This window comes from Sceloporus occidentalis, unplaced genomic scaffold (assembly GCF_023333645.1).
Source record: "Sceloporus occidentalis isolate IW3139 unplaced genomic scaffold, rSceOcc1.0.p SCAF_3, whole genome shotgun sequence".
NCBI classification, from domain to species: domain Eukaryota; kingdom Metazoa; phylum Chordata; class Lepidosauria; order Squamata; family Phrynosomatidae; genus Sceloporus; species Sceloporus occidentalis.
The window spans coordinates 11923142-11944186 of record NW_028316983.1 but is presented as its reverse complement, the minus strand read 5'-3'; the positions used below and the strand labels follow the sequence as shown (position 1 = coordinate 11944186).

Below are 21045 nucleotides of genomic sequence, written 5' to 3'. Positions count from 1 at the left end.
TTTTAATTAGACTAGAATTCAATTACAGGAGCCAGGTGCTTTCATTGTGACAACTTCTTTGTAATCTTAATTTGATCTCATGTCAGAATGGTACTTCCTTGTGATAACTAAGCCAGGCAAGGACTCTGAGTGGAATAATGGGTGATTAAAAGGGGTTAATAGCTGCACCTCAACTAAAGGTAGATTAACAGAAGAGAGCTGACAACCTCTCCGCTAATGAGACCAGAATATATTTGTTGAGATTATGAATGACTAAAGTACCTGCATTTCATAGATCTTGAGGGTGAGAATTAGTTAGATTCCTTTGAGCAATTGATATTATTGGTTCTATGAATAATTAGTTTTGAACAGTGGGACATTTTATTGAGAAATTTCTGTTACCCCAAATGAAAGCTATTTAAGATGAGATCACATTTCGATGCAATTGAAATGCCTGCCAAATTTCAGAGTTCAAAAGTAACACAAATAATTGGACCCAAGAGTAAATCAAGCCTGAACAGTCAACCACAATGATTAAACCAAGGCTGTCATGTTTTGAACATATCAAGAAACTACATGACTCGCTGGAAAAGCTCAGTATGCAAAGAGATCTTGTAACACCATTGAGAACAGTCAAGCAAATGGCAGTATGTAGAGAGACCTTGAAGCACCTTTGGGACTAACTGAAAAAAATAAATTGGCAACATAGCTCTCATAGACTTCAGTCTACTTCCTCAGATGCTTTTGGCGAGCAAAAGGCATTGTAGCATAAGCTTTCGTAGACTTGGTTTACTTCCTCGCATGCATGGAGTGAACTGTTGCCCAGGAAGGACCTTTTTAATCTGACTGTATGAATAGCCATAGAAATGCAAAACTTGTGGGGTATGGTGATGAGGGATGATCTTTCATCCACCTTGGTCATAGGCAACATCTTTCCTCCTGCCTTTCTCCTTCAAGGACCATAGTTAAAACTGAAATTGTCACCTCTTCACCACACACACAAAGAGTGGTGTCATAGGGTGTGTGTGCAGACCACAACAGGTGATACTCCACAGGAGAGGTGATGTCCTAGTTGGGTCCTCCTCACACTGTGGTGGAGGGGTGACTGCACCCCTCGCAACTTCATTGCTGGCATTCATTGCTGGAACCAAGGTGGCAGTGAGGGTGGAAGAGGTATGAGCACCCCTCATGGCTTCATTGTTAGCCCAGCCCTCTCCCCAGGTCACAAAGGGTGAGCAGCAAGGGAGAGAGCAGGGGAAGGGGAAGGCAGGCCACTGCCTCTGCCCTCCTGGCAGTCCCACTACACTGGGTGTCACCAACCCTGGTGATGCCACTCCCCACAGGTTTTCCTTGGCATGTCATTTCCAAGTTATGGTAACCTTAAGAACCTATCATGTGGTTTTCTTGCCAGGATGTTTTCAGAAGAGGTTTGCCATTGCCTTCCCCTGAGGCTGAGAAAATGAAAATTCATAGAATCATAGAATCATAGAGTTGGAAGAGACCACAAGGGACATCCAGTCCAACCCCCTGCCATGCAGGAAATCCAAATCAAAGCATTCCCGACAGATGGCCATCTAGCCTCTGCTTAAAGACCTCCAAGGAAGGAGACTCCACTACACTCCGAGGGAGTGTGTTCCACTGTCGAACAGCCCTTACTGTCAGGAAGTTCCTCCTAATGTTGAGGTGGAATCTCTTTTCCTGTAGTTTGCAACCATTGTTCCGGGTCCTGTTCTCTGGAGCAGCAGAAAACAAGCTTGCTTCCTCCTCAATGTGACATCCCTTCAAATATTCAAACAGGGCTATCATATCACCTCTTAACCTTCTTTTCTCCAGTACCCTAAGTCTTTCCTCATAGGGCAAGGTTTCCAGACCTTTCACCATTTTAGTCACCCTCCTCTGGACACGCTCCAGTTTCTCAATGTCCTTTTAAAAAAAAATTATATACCGCTATTCCAAAGATCATAGCGGTGAACAGCAAGTAAGCTAATTAGCAAGTAAGCTAATTTTGAATTGTGGTGCCCAGAACTGGACACAATATTCCAGGTGGGGCCTGACCAAAGCAGAATAGAGTGGCACTATTACTTCCCTTGATCTAGACACTATACTTTTATTGATGCAGCCTAAAATTGCATTGGCCTTTTTAGCTGCCGCATCGCACTGTTCACTCATGTTCAACTTGTGGTCTACTTGGACTCCCAGATCCCTTTCACATGTAGTTTCATTCAGCCAGGTGTCCCCCTTCCTATATCTGTGCATTTTATTTTTCTGCCCTAAGTGCAGCAGTACCTTACATTTCTCCATGCTGAATTTCATTTTGTTAGCTTTGGCCCAGCTTTCTAGTCTGTTCAAGTCATTTTGAATGTTGATCCTGTCCTCTGGAGTATTAGCTATTCCTCCTAATTTGGTGTCATCTGCAAATTTGATAAATATGCTCCCAATTCTGTCATCCAGGTCATTGATAAAGATGTTGAATAACACTGGGCCCAGGACAGAGCCCTGTGGGACTCCACTGGTCACTTCCCTCCAGGATGAAAAGGAGCCATTATTGAGCACCCTTTGGGTTCGGCAGGTCAAGCAATTACAAATCCATGTAACAGTTACTTTGTCTAGCCCACATTTTACAAGCTTGTTTGCAAGAATGTCATGGGAAACCTTGTCAAAGGCCTTGCTGAAATCAAGATATACTTTATCCACAGCATTCCCTTTATCTACCAAGCTCGTAATTTTATCAAAGAAAGAGATTAGATTTGTCTGGCATGACTTGTTTCTCTGAAACCCATGTTGACTTTTTGTGATTATGGCATTGCCTTCTAGATGTTCACAGACTCTCTGTTTAATGATTTAATTGCCTATGGTCACCCAGTGGGTTTCATGGCTGAGCTAGAATTCAAACCCTGGTCTCCAAAATCATAGTCCAACACTGAAAGAACAACACTGCACTGACTCATATACTGGAGGATCTCAAGCAATGTGCAATTAAATCAACTTAAAGAGCAGAAAATCACTTTTGTGCCCTCAAACTGACTTCAGCTTACAGCAATCTTTTTCTAGGGGTGGGTTGTTCTCTCTCTCTCTGTCAAAATATATTCAGAGGAAGTTTTCATTAATCTCCTCTGAGGATGAGAGATTGTAACTTGCTCAAGGTCACCCAGTGAGTTTCCATGCCTGGGTAGGGATTTGAACCCTGGGCTCTCAGAATCCTTGTTCAACACTCACACCTCTATATCATGCTGGCTTTGAAAACAATTTGTGTCAAAATGTCATCCCCCCCCTTTTTCTTACACTTTGAGGAGTTTAGGAAAACTGATATATCACAATTCTACTTCCCAAATGTCGGTATGACTTTAGATTACCTCAGGGCTTAGCTACATATGGATCTCCAAATATTATGACGTTTCCATCAGGTTTATCCAGCACTGTGCAATGGCCAGTGATAATGAAAATTGTAGTCCAGAGGAATTGGGAGGGATGCAAGTTCTCCATTCCTTGCCTACTACCCAGTCATTCTATTGGTCTTCAGGGCCACTGTCATCCCATTCTATATAGTTGGCGGCCCCAGAGATGGAGCAAGGACTTTCTGCATGTAAAGCTTATGCTCCTTAAACTTCTTCAAGGAGAATAGTGTTTGGCTGGAATGTCTACTGTTGGCAGATGTTTACACTTGATGACCAAAGAGGTCTCCCTTAACTGTGTTATTTTATGAAGTTGAAAGAATGCAATACACTCCTTACCCTTTGCTTGCTACTAGGACAACCTGGCATGGCTTAGTGTGTCTTCTACCCATTTTCTTATCTACTATAAAGGGTTTCCATGCCACGCCTAAGTATTTTTTGGAATTCCCTGCCATCACCATATAATAATAAGGATTTATTTATAGCCCGCCCAATCACAAGGAATCAGGGCAGGTTACAACAATAAAGAAAATACAAAGCAAATAAACAATAATAAAATAATGAAGCAATTCACAATAACAATAAATAGCAAATATACATAGCAATTCACAGCAGCAATAAAATTAACAAAGCAAATTACACAGCAATAAATGAACAAAACAAATAAAATAGAAAATAATCCCCATTCTTAACCCCTATCACAATCTTGAAAAACAATATAAACGATACACAATCTTAAAACATTATAATCTAGGACCATGGGGGGGGGGGGGGGGGACAGCTGGGCTCCTGTACCTCCAGAGTCTCTCTGCTAGTCCTTGGTGTTTCTGGGAGAGGCAGGTGATGGTTCTTGGGGTGGCAAGGCAGCTTTTTAAAGCACAGCTTGTCTGCCACGCCTCCAACAGCTGGGCTCCTGTGCCTCCAGAATCTCTCTGCTGGTCCCTGGTGCCACCTTTCTTCTGAATAACATTGCAACTGATGAGGCAGATGACACATACTCTCTAACTGTCAAGATTTGGCATGAATGGTCCTGATTCATGCTCTGCCATTCTATTTTTAGCAGCTGATTTTAAAATGTCCCAGTTTCTCTTTTCTCTTCCACTTTCTCTTTTTGTCCTCAGCTTAATTCATTTGCTGCAGTCTGAGTTCGAGGTGCAAGGTAGTTTGCATTCAACTCAGAAGGGCCAAGAAGGGAGGAGGGAATCTTGCCCTTCCCAGTATGCTCAGGCAAAAGCAAGCTGCTGCAGCCTCTTCTAGCTTGTGTGATCTTCATTAATTACATTTGCCATTTTCCCACACTCTGATGCTTCTTGGACACATGTCTCCTGGTTTTCAGCTGTGAAATGCTGGAGGGTTTGCTATCAGCACTGTGCAATGGGGAATGCACTATACCTGTTTATGCAGTCCTAGTTAATCAAATGTTACTTTGAAGGCACTGATGAAGAGTTACACACCATAAATTTACTTCCATGTGTTATTCACAGGTACATCTATAGTGGCCAAAGGAGAACCACCGCACCTTCTGGGACAGGGCTTTCTCCCCCTTCCTTTATCTTGGGGGCAATTTTCCTCATCCATCAGGATTTCCTTTTTAATGTCCACATTCAGCCTGCTACCAAAAATTGCATGGTTGGAAGCTAGATGATCTTTTACTGTTCCCCATAAATAATGCCAATTTGTACAGCTCCAGGTTATCCAATTTATCACTCCAGTCTGCACAAAAGCCAGAGAGGAATGAATGAAACCCCCTAAACGAAGATGAGGAGAAGCAGCTTGCCTTATGGATTATTTTACAGTTACTGAAACCATTCATTTTCTTGGCTTGCAATCGGCAAACGTGAAAAATAAACCTTGTATGTAGAGGTGCAACTTTGTTCCTTGCCAAATATTCGGGACAATAAATTCTTTCCACCGTTAAGAGGGAGTTATCCACAAATATTGGTTTTAATCAGAAAAATTACTGGGTTATTCTTCTTCCTGCTTGGGAGGTAAATGCAGCTTGCTGGAGTGAAATAAATAAAGGTCTTTGGAACAGAAGGTGCTTATGACAAAGGTACCATGCAGTGCCCTTATACTTGGGTACAGGAATGTATGAGAAATGCAGTCTAGAAGACTGTTTATGTGGACAGAGCTCTGCCAGTCCTTGTTGCTCAGACTGGACATGGCATTCTGGAACTATCCTTGGACAGCAGGGTTGCCAGATCTCAAGCTGCCAACTGGAGTCTCCAGTTGTCATGGGTCATTTCCAGGTGACAGATGGGAGTTCAAATTCCATAGTTTTTGAAGACTCAGGTGCTTACAAACCCCTTGTCATGCAGTCAGTTTTCTAGACACTTAGGCTGCATCTACACTGCAGAAATAGTGTAGTTTGACACTGCTTTAACTGCCATGGCTCAGTGCTATGGAATCCTGTAATTTGTAGTTTGGTGGGGCACCAGAGCTCTCTGACACAAAGGCTAAATATCTCACAAACTACAAAGGGGTGTGAGGACTGCACTGGGTGACACCTAGAAAAGGGGTGACACCTGGTCAGCACTCCCACCATCCTACACTCCATCCACCATTGACCCCCAACATCTCTCTGTCACTCACACACACCTCTCTGTCCCCATGTGTGTGCACATGCTTTTCCTCTCCCTTTCCCTCTTTTTTTCCCAGTGGCAGCTGTTCCTCTGGGGAAGAGGCAGCACATTCTTGACTGCATGGGCTGTTGATGATGTGAATGCATTTCAAACCTGTTAAAGGCATAGAGAGCTTTATCCCAAATCTGTTTGGGTCTATTTATGGGAGACTAATTGCAGGAGCACCTTCTTTCACATAATCCAGCCCGCACACTTCAGTCCTCTGGGAAGAACCAGCTACAACCTAAGAAGACCAGACTGTCATTGGTGACCCAGAGACCTTGTCATCTGCTGCTCCCAGGCTCGGGAACGGCCTCCTGGATGAGATCCGACACATTACAACCTTGGAAGCCTTTAAAAAGACTATTAAAATGGATCTCTTCCAGCAGGCCTTTCCAGACTCACCTAGATCTGTTAGACTTGCCTCCCCCTACCAACATTGGAATCGACATTGATACCACCATCCACATTCCCCTTCCCTCCCCCAGAGGAAGACTCATTTTTGCGCTAATCTGCCTGTAATTTTATTTTATTTGCATTGCAATGCTTTAAATTATCCTATTGTTTAGTTTCATTTTATGGGCTGATAATTGTTTTTATGATGGGGGGAGGGTTGGGGTTCTGGGGTTGTTTTAATTGTAGTTTTTAACTGTATAATGTTTTATTCTTAAACTGTTGTAATCCGCTTTGATTCCTCTTTGAAAAAGCAGAATATAAATTATTATTATTATTATTATTATTATTATTATTATTATTTCCACAATTATTCACACAGCTGATGATGTGAGTCTTTGTAAAAATGCAGGGAAACACCCAATATCGATTATCCTGGATTAAGTGGGGTTTTTTGGCAGCCCTCCCTCAAACTTAATCGGGTTCATGCAGGATTTGTGTGACCAATGGAGGTTTAACCTGGATTCATCCTGGATTATTTTCACAGTGTGAATAACCTCAAGTAAAAGGGTCAGTTGCCACAAGATTCCCCCCCCACACACACACATTTTTCAAGAGTTTTTGTGAAAAATTAATAGGCAAAAAAATTGGCTGGTAGCCAAATAGGAAGGCTAGATGTATGCTTACATGACTGTTTGACAGTCATGTTTATGCCTGTGACACTATTTTCACAATCGCCTCACCTTAACAGCTACTAAGTAATGGAGGTCTGGTCTGCTGGGCTCTGAACAGGGTGCAGCAGGATCATATTATCATAGAATCATAGAAATGGCAGGAGACTGGAATACAGAATAATGGAATCATAGAGCTGGAAGAGACCACAAGGGCCATCCAATCCAGTCTCCTGCCAAGCAGAAATGCACAATCAAAGCACTCCAAACTGATGTCCATGCAGCCTGTGTTTAAAAATCTCCAAAGAAGGAGACTCCAGTACACTCCAAGGCAGCATAATCCACTGTCAAACAACTCTTACCACCAGGAAGATATGGAATCTCTTTCCCTGTAGCTTGAATCCATGTGTCCTCCTTTCTGGAGTAACAGAAAGCAAGCTTGCTCCATCTTCAATATGACATTCTTTCAAATATTTAAACATGGCTATTGTGTTCAAATGTGTCAAATGTCCAGGCCCCTGCTCCCAACAATCAGAAGCAGGAACCCTATTGCAACTCTTCATCCCAATACATATTGTTGCTGGCTGTTAGGGTAGGTTTGGGTATTCGGATCAAGAGATATGTTTAATTGTGCAATATTTCAATTCACTAAAGAGGTGGTGTTGCACAACCACCATGTAATTCAGTAAGCATAAAATATGCTCTGTTGGGTACAGTGTGGCTCATGGGATACATGTGCCCCTGAGGCTCTTCACCATTCCTACCAACACCCCCTATTTCTTTTTAAAAGGTCAGTGTAATTTTCAGACAATTTTTGCCCCCAAATCATGCAAAAAGCCCCCTCACATGAGAAAACACATGAAAACAGCCCCACTCTACCCATCCCAACAGGCACTTCAGAACCTTGTATTACTTCAAAATACCTCTGTTTTTCTCCTTAGTCTCTCCCAAAATGGTGATGGAAAATGATGCAATATCATTTTTTCTTACCATGATGAGAGGAATTGAAGAGGAAAATGGAGGTATTTGGACTTGCACTCTGTGTGTGTTTGCATATGTGTGCATAGCCCATGGGAGTGTCGGGAGGGAATTTTCCCTCTAGCCCCCATGCTGTTGCTCATGGCTGATGAAAAATTACAGCCAGTATAGTTTGCAAAACAGACATTGGGTACTGAGCAAAAAAGAAAAAAGAAAAAAGTGGCATTTTATTTTATTTTTGCACAAAGCCAACAGACTATTTTCTTTCACTTGGCCAGACAAATAATTCATAAAATAGTTCTGAAGCCACAAAACCATGCTTGTCATGGAGTAAAACAAGTGAAGATCTACACCCTTTGCCTTGATACTGTGGCAGATAATTCTAAGTAAGTGAGCAAATTTGTTTACTTTGCCCATATCTCCAAATGTGCTCTGCTGTCAAGGGAAAGCTGGCATCTTACTTTTATGGTGCCATTGAATCCATTTATGCTAAAGTGTGCGGTCAGAGTCAGAAAGTGACTGCAAAAATAGCACCTTCTTACTCAACAGATCTTTATGGGCACATCTGCTGACTTCAGTGATAAAACCCATTTTTGCTCCATTTCTTGCCTCTCAGCACTGTGGAGCAATGAAGGAAAGATGTGAGAAAGGTGAATTCTATTCTGGGCAAGAGAGAGTCAACTGATTTCCCAACTAAGTGTTGTCTCTAACCACCTATGGTCATCAACAGTAATGGGAAGCAAAGAGCTTTTTTCCTGAACTTTCCAAATGGTATCTTAAGGAAACTATCTTTGCTAGTTTCTAAACTTCATGGCTTGGAAAATATGTCTTAAAGAGGGTAAAATACATAAGCCAACAGAATTAATTCCTGCCTTTTGCTGCTGTTGTTGTATGCCTTCAAGCTTTTGGCGCTAAGTTGAATCTATCATGGGATTTTCTTGGCAAGATTTTTTCAGAGAAGGTTTGCCATTGTCTCCTCCTGAGGCTGAGAGCATGTGACACAATAACAATAGTGGTTTACTCAGTGTAAGCTAATTGCCCCCAACAATCTGGGTACTCATTTTAGCAACCTCAGAAGGATGCAAGACTGAGTTGAGCTTGAGCCCTTTTGCTGGTATTGAACTCGCAACCTTATGGTTTGTAGGTGAGTGGCTGCACTACAGGCATTTAACCACTGCGCCACCAGTGTCACCCAGTGGCTTTCATTTCCAAGTGGGGAATTGAACTCTGTTCTCTGTGTCATAGGAGTTTATCATAACGAGGGTGAATTGGTAAAATTCAGTGCAGAAATGGAATTTTAAAATCCGGGTGTTGTTTGTCAGATGCGTTGGCGTGAAAGAGAAATAACACAAAAATAATCCGAACAGAAAGCTCTTTTGTACTTTTGGAATTTAGCAAAAGTAAAAAGGAGCTGGTTTTGATGACTTTGCGTTTGGGTTATTTTCGCATTATTTCTCTTTCATGCAAATGTCTGAAAACCATCCCACAAATGTGAGTTTTTTCAAATTTCTGTTTGAGTTAACCCTGAACATTGCCTGAAAAACAACCCACAAATGCAGGGTTTTCTCAGTTTAAATTTAGTTTCTGCACAGGATTCGTCCTGTGTGATAAACTCCATAGTCCCACATTCAAATAGCTACGCTTTCTGGATCTCTGTGTTTATTTTAACAAGGTCTTTACCTAGCTGTAATACTTACTTTCACATCCACAGCAGCTCCCCTAACCTTTCAGTCCCCTTTTCCTTTAAGAGCCCCACTTACTGAATGGAGAAAGTAATACTAGTGGCTGGTGTTTTCTATGTCATCAATGAAGTAGATATATTTCAAGGTTTAATCCTTGCTTTGAAGGTTTTATCCAAGGGGCTGAAACCTATCACTAAAATAAATTCAGCACCTTGGCTGTTGTTGTAATTTCAAGTAATTCAAGTAATTTCTGACTTATGGTGACCCTAAGACAAACCTGTCACAGAGTTATCTTGGCAAGATTTGTTCAGAGGGGTTTGCCTCTGCCTTCCTTTGAGGCTGAGAGTGTGTGATTTGCCCAAAGCCACTCAGTGGGTTTCCATGGCTGAGTGGAGATTTGAACCCTGGTCATCAGAGTTGTAGTCCAGCACTCAAACCACTATGCCATGTTGACTCTTGCCCCTTAGCTAGTTTCTTTAAAGTTTGGATTAAGACTTGGGATGGATTCACTACTCTGCTGACATGGAAGCAACCAACCAATACTATAAAGTGTCCACATCAGCAGCATGATCTGGTAGAAGCCAAGAGGTCTTTCTCCCCTCCACCATTTTTTCGGGCATCTGGAACCAAGGAAGAAAAGTACAAGCTGCCAGCCAAGAAACTTGTGGAAAACAGGTGTTCCCAGACCAGAAGTGTATTGTGGCTGCCAATATTGTTCTGGTATGAATTCAAAGTGCTGATAATGTCGTCTAATATTGATAATTTTGGGAATGCTTCTCTTTACAGGTGCCTTCCTAAGGATGGCGATCTACTGGGATTCGATCCTCCACTGTGTCCCACTGTGTCAGAATGTGAGAGAAGGTTTTCTCAGCTGTGGCATCCTGTCTGTGGAATGCCATCCCTTTGGAGTCCTGATTGTCTCTGACACTGCTTCCATTTAGACATCAAATGTGGCTATTTATTAAAGCTTTTGGGACTCTTTGCTATATCTCAGAATGCTGATGTGCATAATTTAAATGTTTTAATTGGTTAATTGTATTTAATATGTCTCAGATCTTCCATCAAATACAAGGCCATGCTATGCTTTAACTTCTGACCCCTGAAAACCACCTTAAAAGCCAGTCAGCCATTCAAGTGACAGAGGTCTGTGCTACTGTTCAGCAGGGCTCTGCAAAAGAACACGATCACCCCTTCCCACTAATGATTGGCTTTTAATGTGATTTTCAGGGTCAGTTGTGGTTGTGGCCATAATGTCTGCAAAGAATACAAAGTGTTGTTGTTGTTGTTGTTGTTGTGTGCCTTCAAGTCATTTCCAATGTATGGCAACCATATGGTGAACCTATCATGGGATTTTCTTGGCAAATTTCTTTAGAGGAGGTTTGCCATTGCCATCCTCTGAGATTGAGAGAGTGTGACTTGTCCAAGGTCACACAGCAGTCAGGATTTGAAGCCTGGTTTTCAGATCATAGTCCAACACTCACATCACTATACCATGCTGAGAGACTATGATCTAAATCTAATTCACAATATCACAACTGACTATCAATAGTTTTTTGTGGGTTTTTTGGGCTATGTGGTCATGTTCTAGCAGAGTTTCTTTCTGATGTTTCGCCAGCATCTGTGGCTGGCATCTTCAGAGAATGCTTTGCCTGGAAAAATTGCGTGTATATATACTGTGTGAGCCTGTGAATGCAGGAGTGAGTTGCATGTGTATTGTTCTGTGTTGATGGCTGGCCTTAGCCTGGGAGGCTAATGCAAACGAGGATTAATGTCTGCTAATTGGTGATCAATTATCTGCTGGGAAAGCCCCTGACTCTGAATGGTTTCCCATTTGCTGAGTCCTTATTTTGCTATTCTTCAGGACTGGTAGCCAAATTTTGTTCACTTTAAGGGTTTCTTTTTTCCGCTTGAAATTATCCAGATGTTTGTGGATCTCAATGGCTTCCCTGTGCATCCTGACATGGTAGTGGTTGGCATGGTCCAGAACCTCAGTGTTTTCAAACAGTATTTTATGCCCAGGATGGTTTGTGGCATGTTCTGCTTTCAACTGGAAAGCACTGGCTCCCCCCTCCCTCCATAGCAACCAGACCGGCCCAGTAAGCCAGGCAGTTGCATTTCCTCTGTAGTCCCTCTCAAAACAGTGATAGGAAACTGCATTCCTAGGCTCACACATTAATTATATATACACCCAATTTTTCCAGGCAAAGCATTCTCTGAAGATGCCAGCCACAGATGCTGGCGAAACGTCAGAAAGAAACTCTGCTAGAACATGGCCACATAGCCTGAGAAACCCACAAAAAACTATGGATGCTGGCCATGAAAGCCTTCGACTGACTATCAAGTTGTTCGATGAGGTTTTTCACCTATTTACATTATTCTTATTGATTTAAATTCTTTTAACTTGTTTGCATTGATTTTACTTGTTTGCTACCCTGGGATCTGTTGATACAGGGTGGGATAAAGATATTTAAACAAACAACTCAAGGGGCAACCTACCCTGGTGTCCTATGTACTCATATCTAGTGAATCTGGTAGCACAGGGGGAAGCCCTGCCTAATGAAAGCCCTTCTTTGTGCCACACCCCAAAAAACCTGCAGAGTGCACCTAGCTGGGCCATGGGGGCTGAGAAATTCTAGAAGCTGAAGTCCAAAAAGGGAACTTTCTCAAGATCTGTACTGACTCCAGTGCAACTGCCACTCTTTGCTCAGTTAATTGACTTTTGAAGGGAAGAAGCAGCTTTGGTGGATCAAAAGTCTGGGTTGACTTGGCAAATAAGCTGTTTCTGCCTTTGGGGAAAATGGCTCACTCCAGTTCACTGTGAGGCTGACAGTAGCCAGCTAATTCCAACTTCTTCTCCCAGTGTTCACTCTTCTGCTCATTTACTATACGTTATGGTGTATGCCAACCTGAACATATAGGAGAGACCCATGCATTGTGAGGGATTGCTTCTAGCACATGCAGGGGTGTGAACATTTGCAGGGGAGAATGAGTGACAAGAAGTGCTTGACTCTTTCTGTTCTGCCAGTCCTTCCACTGCAAATCCCTCTCCCCAGCTATATTCCAAGATTCTCAGCTAGATTGCAGATGCTGCAGGCAGTCCACAGGGAAAATGGAAAATCAGAGAAGGTTAAGCAGTCTTGCTTGCCTACTAATCCTTGGTACAAATGCATGCCCTTTATTCATATGTTCCTCTCCCTTGCATTTATGTTCACCACTGGAGATGTGTTTAGGAAGCATAGAATTTGACAATATAAATCATCATCTTGGGCTCCTGCCACACTACAGAATTAATGCAGTTTGAAACTGTTTTAACTATCATGGCTCCATCCTATGGGATTTGTAGTTTGATGTGGCACCAGAGCTCTCTGACAGAGAAAGCTCAATATCTCACGAAACTACAAATCCTAGAATTCCATTGAGCCATGACAGTTAATGGCAGAAGCACTGAGCATTGAGCCATGGAAGTTAATGTTGTGTCAAACTGCATTACTATTGCTGTGTGGCAATTAATTTTAACCAATTAAAACACTTAAAAAACTTGATACAGGTGCGTGGCTAATTGGAGGGTGTGTGCATTGTCCCCCAAATAAACATTCTATTATCCCAAGGAAATTTTCCACCAGTCTCCATTTTTTATAGCATTGCAGAGAATGACACACTGGAAATCATTTGCACCTAGAATCCTTATATTTGTCATGTTCAAATCCCCTTGGTCACTTTGCCTGCCTCTTTTCTCTGGAGGCCCAAATTGCATTTCTAAAATCTCAACTGAGATTTTAAGCTACCAGGAATGCTAAAAATCTGTGGAAAGAAAGATTTTTTTTTGGGGGGGGGGAATAATTCTTATTTGAGGAGGACTTCCCTAATTCGATTATTATTATTATTATTATTATTATTATTATTATTATTATTATTCATTTGTATCCTGCTCTTTCCCTAGAACTGGGACTCAGTCTTATGCCAGTGCTAACACATTTTTCAGACCTGTGCTACCATAGCCTCTCTTTCCAATGCCTTACTGCCGTCTTGACCATAGCATCTTATTATGGCCATAATGCAGAGATTGACAAAAAAGGTCATGAAGAATGTTGGCTGAGACCAAGGTATGGCTCCATCATAAATACTGTTGGAGGTGGTGGTGCAATAACTACCCTTCTTATTGTATCAGTAAACCTGGAGAGTACAGGCACAGAATCCCCTGGGGAACTTCCCAGTTGTTTCCTGAAATCATCCCCTTTCCTGGGTTTATATTTCTCCCTGTTGGTTCAGCCCCAACCCATACTTGGAGACTCAAGGAAAGAATTTGTACGCTACTGCAATGCAGTTGTGAGCTTTCACAAAGTGAAGGACGTATGGGCACTGCAGAAACAGGCCCAGTCTCCTCAGAGAAGATTAGCAGTTTTTCTTGCTTCGCTTCTCTCCTCTCCACCCCTTCAGTTCCATACCCTTCCTTATATTTGTTTTTCTGCAATTTCTTTATTTGGTGTAAGGAAGCTGGCACTAAATAAATGAGGGAAATGTCAGTGGGTGTCAACAACCCCCTTCAAACACCCAGATTTAATGTATTACCATCTTCTCAATCTCCATAGAAGTGTCTAAATCAGGAGTAGGCATGGTGCAGCCTATGGGTGGCATACGGCTCCTGGGATCCACTTTTGTGGCCCAAGAAACTTTCCACCTGTCCCCCAAGCCCCCATCCCTCATGTGTTTAAAAAATGAGCATGATTTTAATGCAATTTCCACTCCAAACCATGCTGAAAGCTCCCTCAAATGTGTGAAAATGTATGAAAATATCCCCACCCCACACAAGCATCCCATACTACCCTCAATAACTCTGCTTTGTTGTGGAGGGGGGGAGGAGGTGAAGAAACACAACAGACACCCAATTGGCAGAAGAAAGGACACAACTTTATTGATTACAGCAAGTAAGCATAGAGGGTTGGCCTGAAAGCATAAGGTCTGGATCTATCATCCACCAACCTGTGTTGATCGATGAACTGAATTGTCTGGTCACGGCCAGGCTTCGGGATGACAGAGGGGAACCGGCTTCAAGTGTGCCATCCACTTGGGAGCCGGTTATGTGCATATGCGCAACTTTGCCCCTTGTCACCGGGGAATGCTGAATTGATGCTGACCCCGCAATGACGACATCATTAGACCCTCAGCACCCCTGGGTCACCATAGGACTCCCGATCCAGTGCTCCGCAGCACAGGAAACCATGCCCTTCAGATCCAAGACATATGCTGATGCTGCAAAAGACATGGCCCTAATTGGCCCACCTTCCACCAACCCTCACCCACCAAGCTCACATCAAGATTGTGTGGCCCTAAGACCCCCACCCCTGGGTCCTCGGCAATGGTCTTTGTGAGGGCAGATATACCTGGAGAACACGCTAGACTTCCATCTGCCCAATCGCTTAATGGAGTCCTCTGGAATCCTGCATTCTGCTGCAACTGTTGTTGCTCTGATGCGAAAAGAGTGACTGCCAAAGTCCTTGGAGGGCAGGCCTGCATGGTGCAGGGCCAAGCGTAGAACTGACACAACCTGGTATCTGGTGAGTGGCGAGCCATCGCCGTGGACAAAGAGGGGGCCCTCATCACAAGGGTGAGATGACATTAATCTTCTCAGGGTCTGCACCAGGCACAGTGTCTGGCCCCGCAGCCTCCAGAGGGTGATGGTGGACCCCTTTCTCAGCTGGTCACATTTGGAGCTGAGAAGAGTTATATACACAGTGTTGTCTCCAAAATAAATATCCCCCCACCTGTATACAGTGACCAGAGCTGTCTGACCTGGAAGATGGAACCAACTCACCCACCCGCAGCGCCCTGAAGAAAGCTGTGACAAATGCAGCACAGAACAGACGGGCTTCTGTCCTAGACTGGTACACCTTTCTGAGGTGTGTAGTAAGTTTGCAGAGGATTTTAAAATAAATGGGTCTCCTGCCATCTAACATTTTTTTTTTTTGGGGGGGGGCAATCTCCTCCAGCCTTCTAGGGTTTTCCTAACCAGAAAGGAACAGCATGGGTCCTGGAGTCCTTCCACCTTAGAAGAGAAGGAGATGCCCACCAGGTGAACTGCCATGGTTCGGGAAGCATTGCCGGCTTCTCTCAGTGAAACCAAAAACTTCAAAATGGTATTGGACTGTATCGGCCTATGGGGGCAGAGCCCATTGGCTGCAAAGAATGTCTGGAGTTTTGACATCACTCTCCTATAAGCTCAGAGGGTAGCTGGGGCCAGTGAAGCCAAAACACCCTGGTTTACGGCAGACTTCCAATCTCCCCGAATACCTCCAGGAAGGTTGTGGGTGAGGGGTCTGCTCCCAGTGCCGGCAGACGGAACTTAGCAACCTGGAAATGAGAGAGAGCATCTGCAATATTATTGAGACCTGGCACAAAATAGGCCCTGAAGGTAATTTTTTTTGGAGGCAAAGGATATCAAAAGGACGCACTAGGAGCATGACCTGCTCAAACTTAGAATCATAGAATCGTAGAGTTGGAAGAGACCACAAGGGCCTTGCAGGTTTGATGAATGAGGACCCAAACTACCATCTGTTTGTCACACCAGAAGCAAATCTATCTGTTGGCCAGCTCACTATCCCAGATGTGAACTGCCACCAGGATGAGGAAAGGTGAGGTTCTGTAAGGTCCCCTTTTCTGATCATTGGGCTGGTCAGTGTTGGGTACACCAGTGTCCCTGAAAATATACACCAAAGCCCAGGCTACCAGATGCATTGGAATGAACCTGAAGGCCCCAGCCCAGGCTCCAGGGGTGTTGCCAAACGAAGACCCCATTGAACTCGCCAAGGAACTGATCCCAGATAAGGAGGTCCTGTTTAATGGCTTTAGTTATGCAAACATGGTGATGGGGGGCCCTGACCCCTGCCGTGGCTCTGGCAAACCTGGCACAAAACACCTTCCTGGGGGAAACCACCCTGCATGCGAAATGAAGGTGCCACAGGATGGACTGAATCTCCTTGAGGGTGGCTTTGTGGTGAACAACATAGTGGAGGTCAGCAGGTTGGAGCCCCACAGGCTGAAGTGCTGTAGGAAGATGTTGCTGTCTTTGTCTTGGAGCCAGGGCGGCCGAGGACCTGGAGGGTCACCCAGCCTGCCCCCTAGTGGCAGGCCTGAAGGTGCCTTCCTTATTGGCTTGCTTTTGGGGGGGGGGCATGATGAAGTGAGACCCAAAATAGACGAGCAGTCTAGCTCCAGATGTCCACTGCAACACTTGGGCTGCCTGCCTTGAAGAACGTGTGCGTGTATGTGTATGTGTAGGGGGGTGCTAGCCCAGAGCTTGGCCTAGAGAAAGTGGGGGCAGAAGCCCAGAGAAGGGCGGGCTGTGAGGGCAGGGGGAGAGACTCATTCCGCTGCTTGGCTACCAAGGGCAGGCAGGAGGAGATAGCCCCCCCGCTGGATTTGTTGTTGCCTCTGCTGCCGCCGCCTCAAGAATGCCCAGTTGGCTCCCAGCAGTAGCCCACCACATGGCTGGAGCTTTCTGCGTCTCTCTCTCTTCACTGGAGAACTCACCATGTGCTCTGAGCTAACCAGGTGCTCTGGAGCCACGTGGTGCCTGCTTGGAAAGCCAGCAAGTAAAATGGTGCCGAGCGCTGGCCAACCCTATATAGGCCGCCCAGCCAATCAGCGGCCAAGAGGCGAGGTGGGACCGCCAACCCCAGCCTCTCGGCCAATCCCAGGCCACTTCTGGTGCCAGGGGTCTGGAAGTGGCGTGGTGCTTACTCTCCCACAGAACCTGGGAGTTGTGGTCCCATTGGGACCGGAAGCGCCGCAAGCCGGCCTGTGCTGCGACACGTCCACCGAAGCCCCTGAGCCGAGCCTCGAGTAGAGCCCGCTGCCGCAGCACCGCCATGGAGCACTGCCTGGCTCTCCCCTCCCTCCATAGCAACCAGACCGGCCCAGTAAGCCAGGCAGTTGCATTTCCTCCGTAGTCCCTCTCAAAACAGTGATAGGAAATAACTCAGTGCTATAGAATTCTGGGACCTTTGTCATATTACATTTCATTCTTCCTTTCTCCAAGCTAAACATACCAAGCTCTTTGAACCTTTTCGTATTATTTCTAGACCTCATATCATCCTGCTTGATCTCCTGTGGATATCTTCCCACTGCCCCTTGCCTTTCTCATTATTTTTGCTTTCTGTGCCAGATTTTAGGCTATAAGTTCTTCATTACAGAGACCTTCCTTTTTATTTTTAGGAGATGCCATGCACACTGGCATGAAACATATGTCAATAAACAATTTCACATGACCATGTCCTCCAAATGAAAACTGGGACATGTGTGACCAAAAATATCAGAATGTAGTAAAGATGGTAAATGTTATTATTCAGAAAGACCACTCCGGCTAGGAGCAGTTTGCTTTTGCCCGAGTCTACAGGTAAGGGCAAGGTTCCACCTCCTCCTCTCCTCTCCCCACTGCAATGTTAATTGATTGCTTTTGTATTTGGAATTCAGTTTGCAGCAATTGAAGTATGCTAATGACAAAGTACAGGTGTGAATGTATTTATTCACACTTCTATCAACGTACAAGTGTGAAAAGCTAAGTATTGCAATAAAATAAATTGTATGAATGAACATGAATGAATGTGGAACCATACTGTTAGACACATGTGCTTCTCATGTGCATCTATAAAGAAACACACAAAAGGAAGCTTTGTGCAGCTTAATGTACAATATAAACCCCATACTGAGTACTAATGTAGGAGTGCAACATTGATAGGTCTATGGGCAATACTCATGGGTGACAACCCATTATGCAGTTGGGGTGTGCAATGTGCAAAATGGTGCATAGAGGCAATCTACATGTTATCCTGTGTACGTTGGTACACTACCTCATGTACAATGGTCCTTTGTACAAGTCTCCATTTATACCGACTCCAGTTGGATGCAAACATTGTACAATGTCTCTGCCCCCAATAATAATTCTGCAAGTATAGGTTTTGAATACCTGCTCAGCCAGGGAAGCACACAGAGTGATCTTGGGAAAATTACATTCTCTCAGCCTAAGAGGAAGACAGTGGCAAACCTGTTTTGAATCTTGAATGAATCTTGCCAAGAAAATAATTCCTAATTTATTATTATCCTTCCTTCCTTCCTTCCTTCCTTCCTTCCTTCCTTCCTTCCTTCCTTATTTATTTATTTATTTATTTATTTGTCTCCCACTCTTTTCCCATAACTGGGACTCAGAGCAGCTTCACAATATTTAAAAACAATACAATTAAAAACATAGAAAAGTGGTACATTAAAACAGAATTGAAGTCACATCATTCCACCACTGCTATCAGAAGAGAAATGAAGATGAAAAATGGGCAGAGGAGATCTTGTTTTTTCTACTCCTACTCCTCCCCAAAGAAACCCAGAAAAATCTCAAGCCAATTAGTGGATACATTCAAAGGGCTCATTGGTTTTAGTGTTGGGAAGCTAAGGTGACATTTGGATTTTCTGCTTTAGGCATCAAGCCATTGTGTCCCTGACCTACCCTTCCTTCCAAGCACTCCTTGCAGTTCTGGTCAGTCATTTTCCCTTGTTTTAAAGCCTATCCCAAACTTCATCACAAACTGCAAGGACTTTTTCTCCCTGTCCACCATCCCCCCAAGGTCATTGAGAAGGTAGTGGCTTCCTTCTCCCCTGCCAACATTCTGCCTATTTGAGATGTAGATTGTTCTTGGACAGAGAGCAAAGCGAAGTGCTGATTCGGCTCAATTCCTCTGCAGTCTTGGATCTTACTGACAGTGCAGCATCCATGACATGTAAAGGGGATTTCGGGAGGATCAAGGGGGATAGCACTTGGCTGACACCCAAATAAGAACATCACACTCAAAGTGCTGTCCAGGTTTCTGCCCATGGTCCTGGGAGACTGAGGACAAATCTATTTGAATGGATAAAACTACCAACTACAACATGCCAGGTTTCAGAACAGCCTCATTCCCTTGAAACTGCTTATCATCATAAATAATAATAATAATAATAATAATAATAATACATTTTATTTATGTTTCCCGCCTCTCCGATTGGATAGAAGCGGGGTTACAGACTATAAAACCATTACAGAACTATTATAAAATATAAAACAGTACAAAAATACAATCTCTATTAAAACACACTCATATCATATAACATACATATCCAGGGTAAAGCAGAGGATCAAAAGACCAGCGTAAATATCTTTATTCTTCAGGGGGAAAAGCTTGACAAAAGAGAAAGGTTTTTAATCTCTTTTTAAATGTATCCAAGGGGGTCACAAGACGGAGCTCCTCGGGAAGACTATTCCAGATCCACGGGGCTGCCATTGAAAAGGCCATCTGGGATGTGGAAACGTATTTGGAGGATGGAATTACCAACAGATTCTTCCTCGATGTTCTGAGTGTGCGGGGTGGATCATATGGGGAGATGCGGTCCCTCAAGTAACTTGGGCCCACGCCATGTAGGCCTTTATAGGAAATAACCAACACCTTGTACTGTGCTCAGAAGTGAATGGGCAGCCAGTGAAGATCTTTTAAGATAAGTGTTATATGGTTGAACCTAGATGCACCAGTGACCAGGCTGGCTGCCATGTTTTGTACTAACTGAAGCTTCCGGGCTTGATACAAGGGTAGCCCCATGTAGAGCGCATTACAGAAATCTAAGCGAGAGGTTACCAGCGCGTGTACCACTGTTTCAAGGTCCCTTTGGCCCAGGTAGGATCACAGTTGGCGTATCAACCGAAGTTGATAGCAAGCACTTCGGACTATGGCATCTACTTGAGATGTCAACTGCAGAGACGAGTCCAGAAGTACTCCTAAACTGCGAACTTCGTCCTTTAGGGGAAATGTGACCCCATCCAGGACAGGTTGATAAATTTCCTTCCCCGGGCCTGGGGAACCTATCAAAAGTACTTCCGTTTTCTCTGGATTCAATCTGAGTTTGTTTTCCCTCATCCAGCCCATTACTGACTCCAGGCAGGCATTTAGAGGAGAGATGCCATCCTTGGTCACTGCAGCAGTCGGAGACACAGAGAAACATATTTGGGTGTCATCAGCGTACTGCAGCATTTCTACCATGTAATGGGATGGTGGGGGTAGGGAGTCTTCCAATATATCAAGGACAGGAAAAATAAATAATAAAAATAATTATTAAAAAAAAGGAAAAATAGGAAGAATCGGCAGGTATGCCAAATAAGCGCAAAGCAGTGTGTTGTAGTTGCTAGAGTCTTAGGCTGCATCTACACTGCAAAATTAATGCAGTTTGACACTGATTTAACTGCCATGACTCAATACAATGGAATTCTGGGAGTTGTAGCTTTGTGAGCTCTTCTCTGTCATTGAGCTCTGGTGCC

General features: G+C 43.9%; 1 long non-coding RNA gene across 3 annotated transcripts in view; it reads left to right on the top strand.

Annotated features, from left to right (window-relative positions):
• The window catches only part of LOC149315559 (uncharacterized), a 31831-nt gene extending 21167 nt beyond the window's left edge, over positions 1-10664 (top strand). For all 3 annotated transcript variants that reach the window (XR_016280672.1, XR_016280673.1, XR_016280671.1), the window contains one exon: positions 10503-10664. This is a non-coding gene — a long non-coding RNA (uncharacterized LOC149315559). The remainder of the gene's footprint in view (positions 1-10502) is intronic.
• The last annotated feature ends 10381 nt before the right edge of the window (positions 10665-21045 follow it).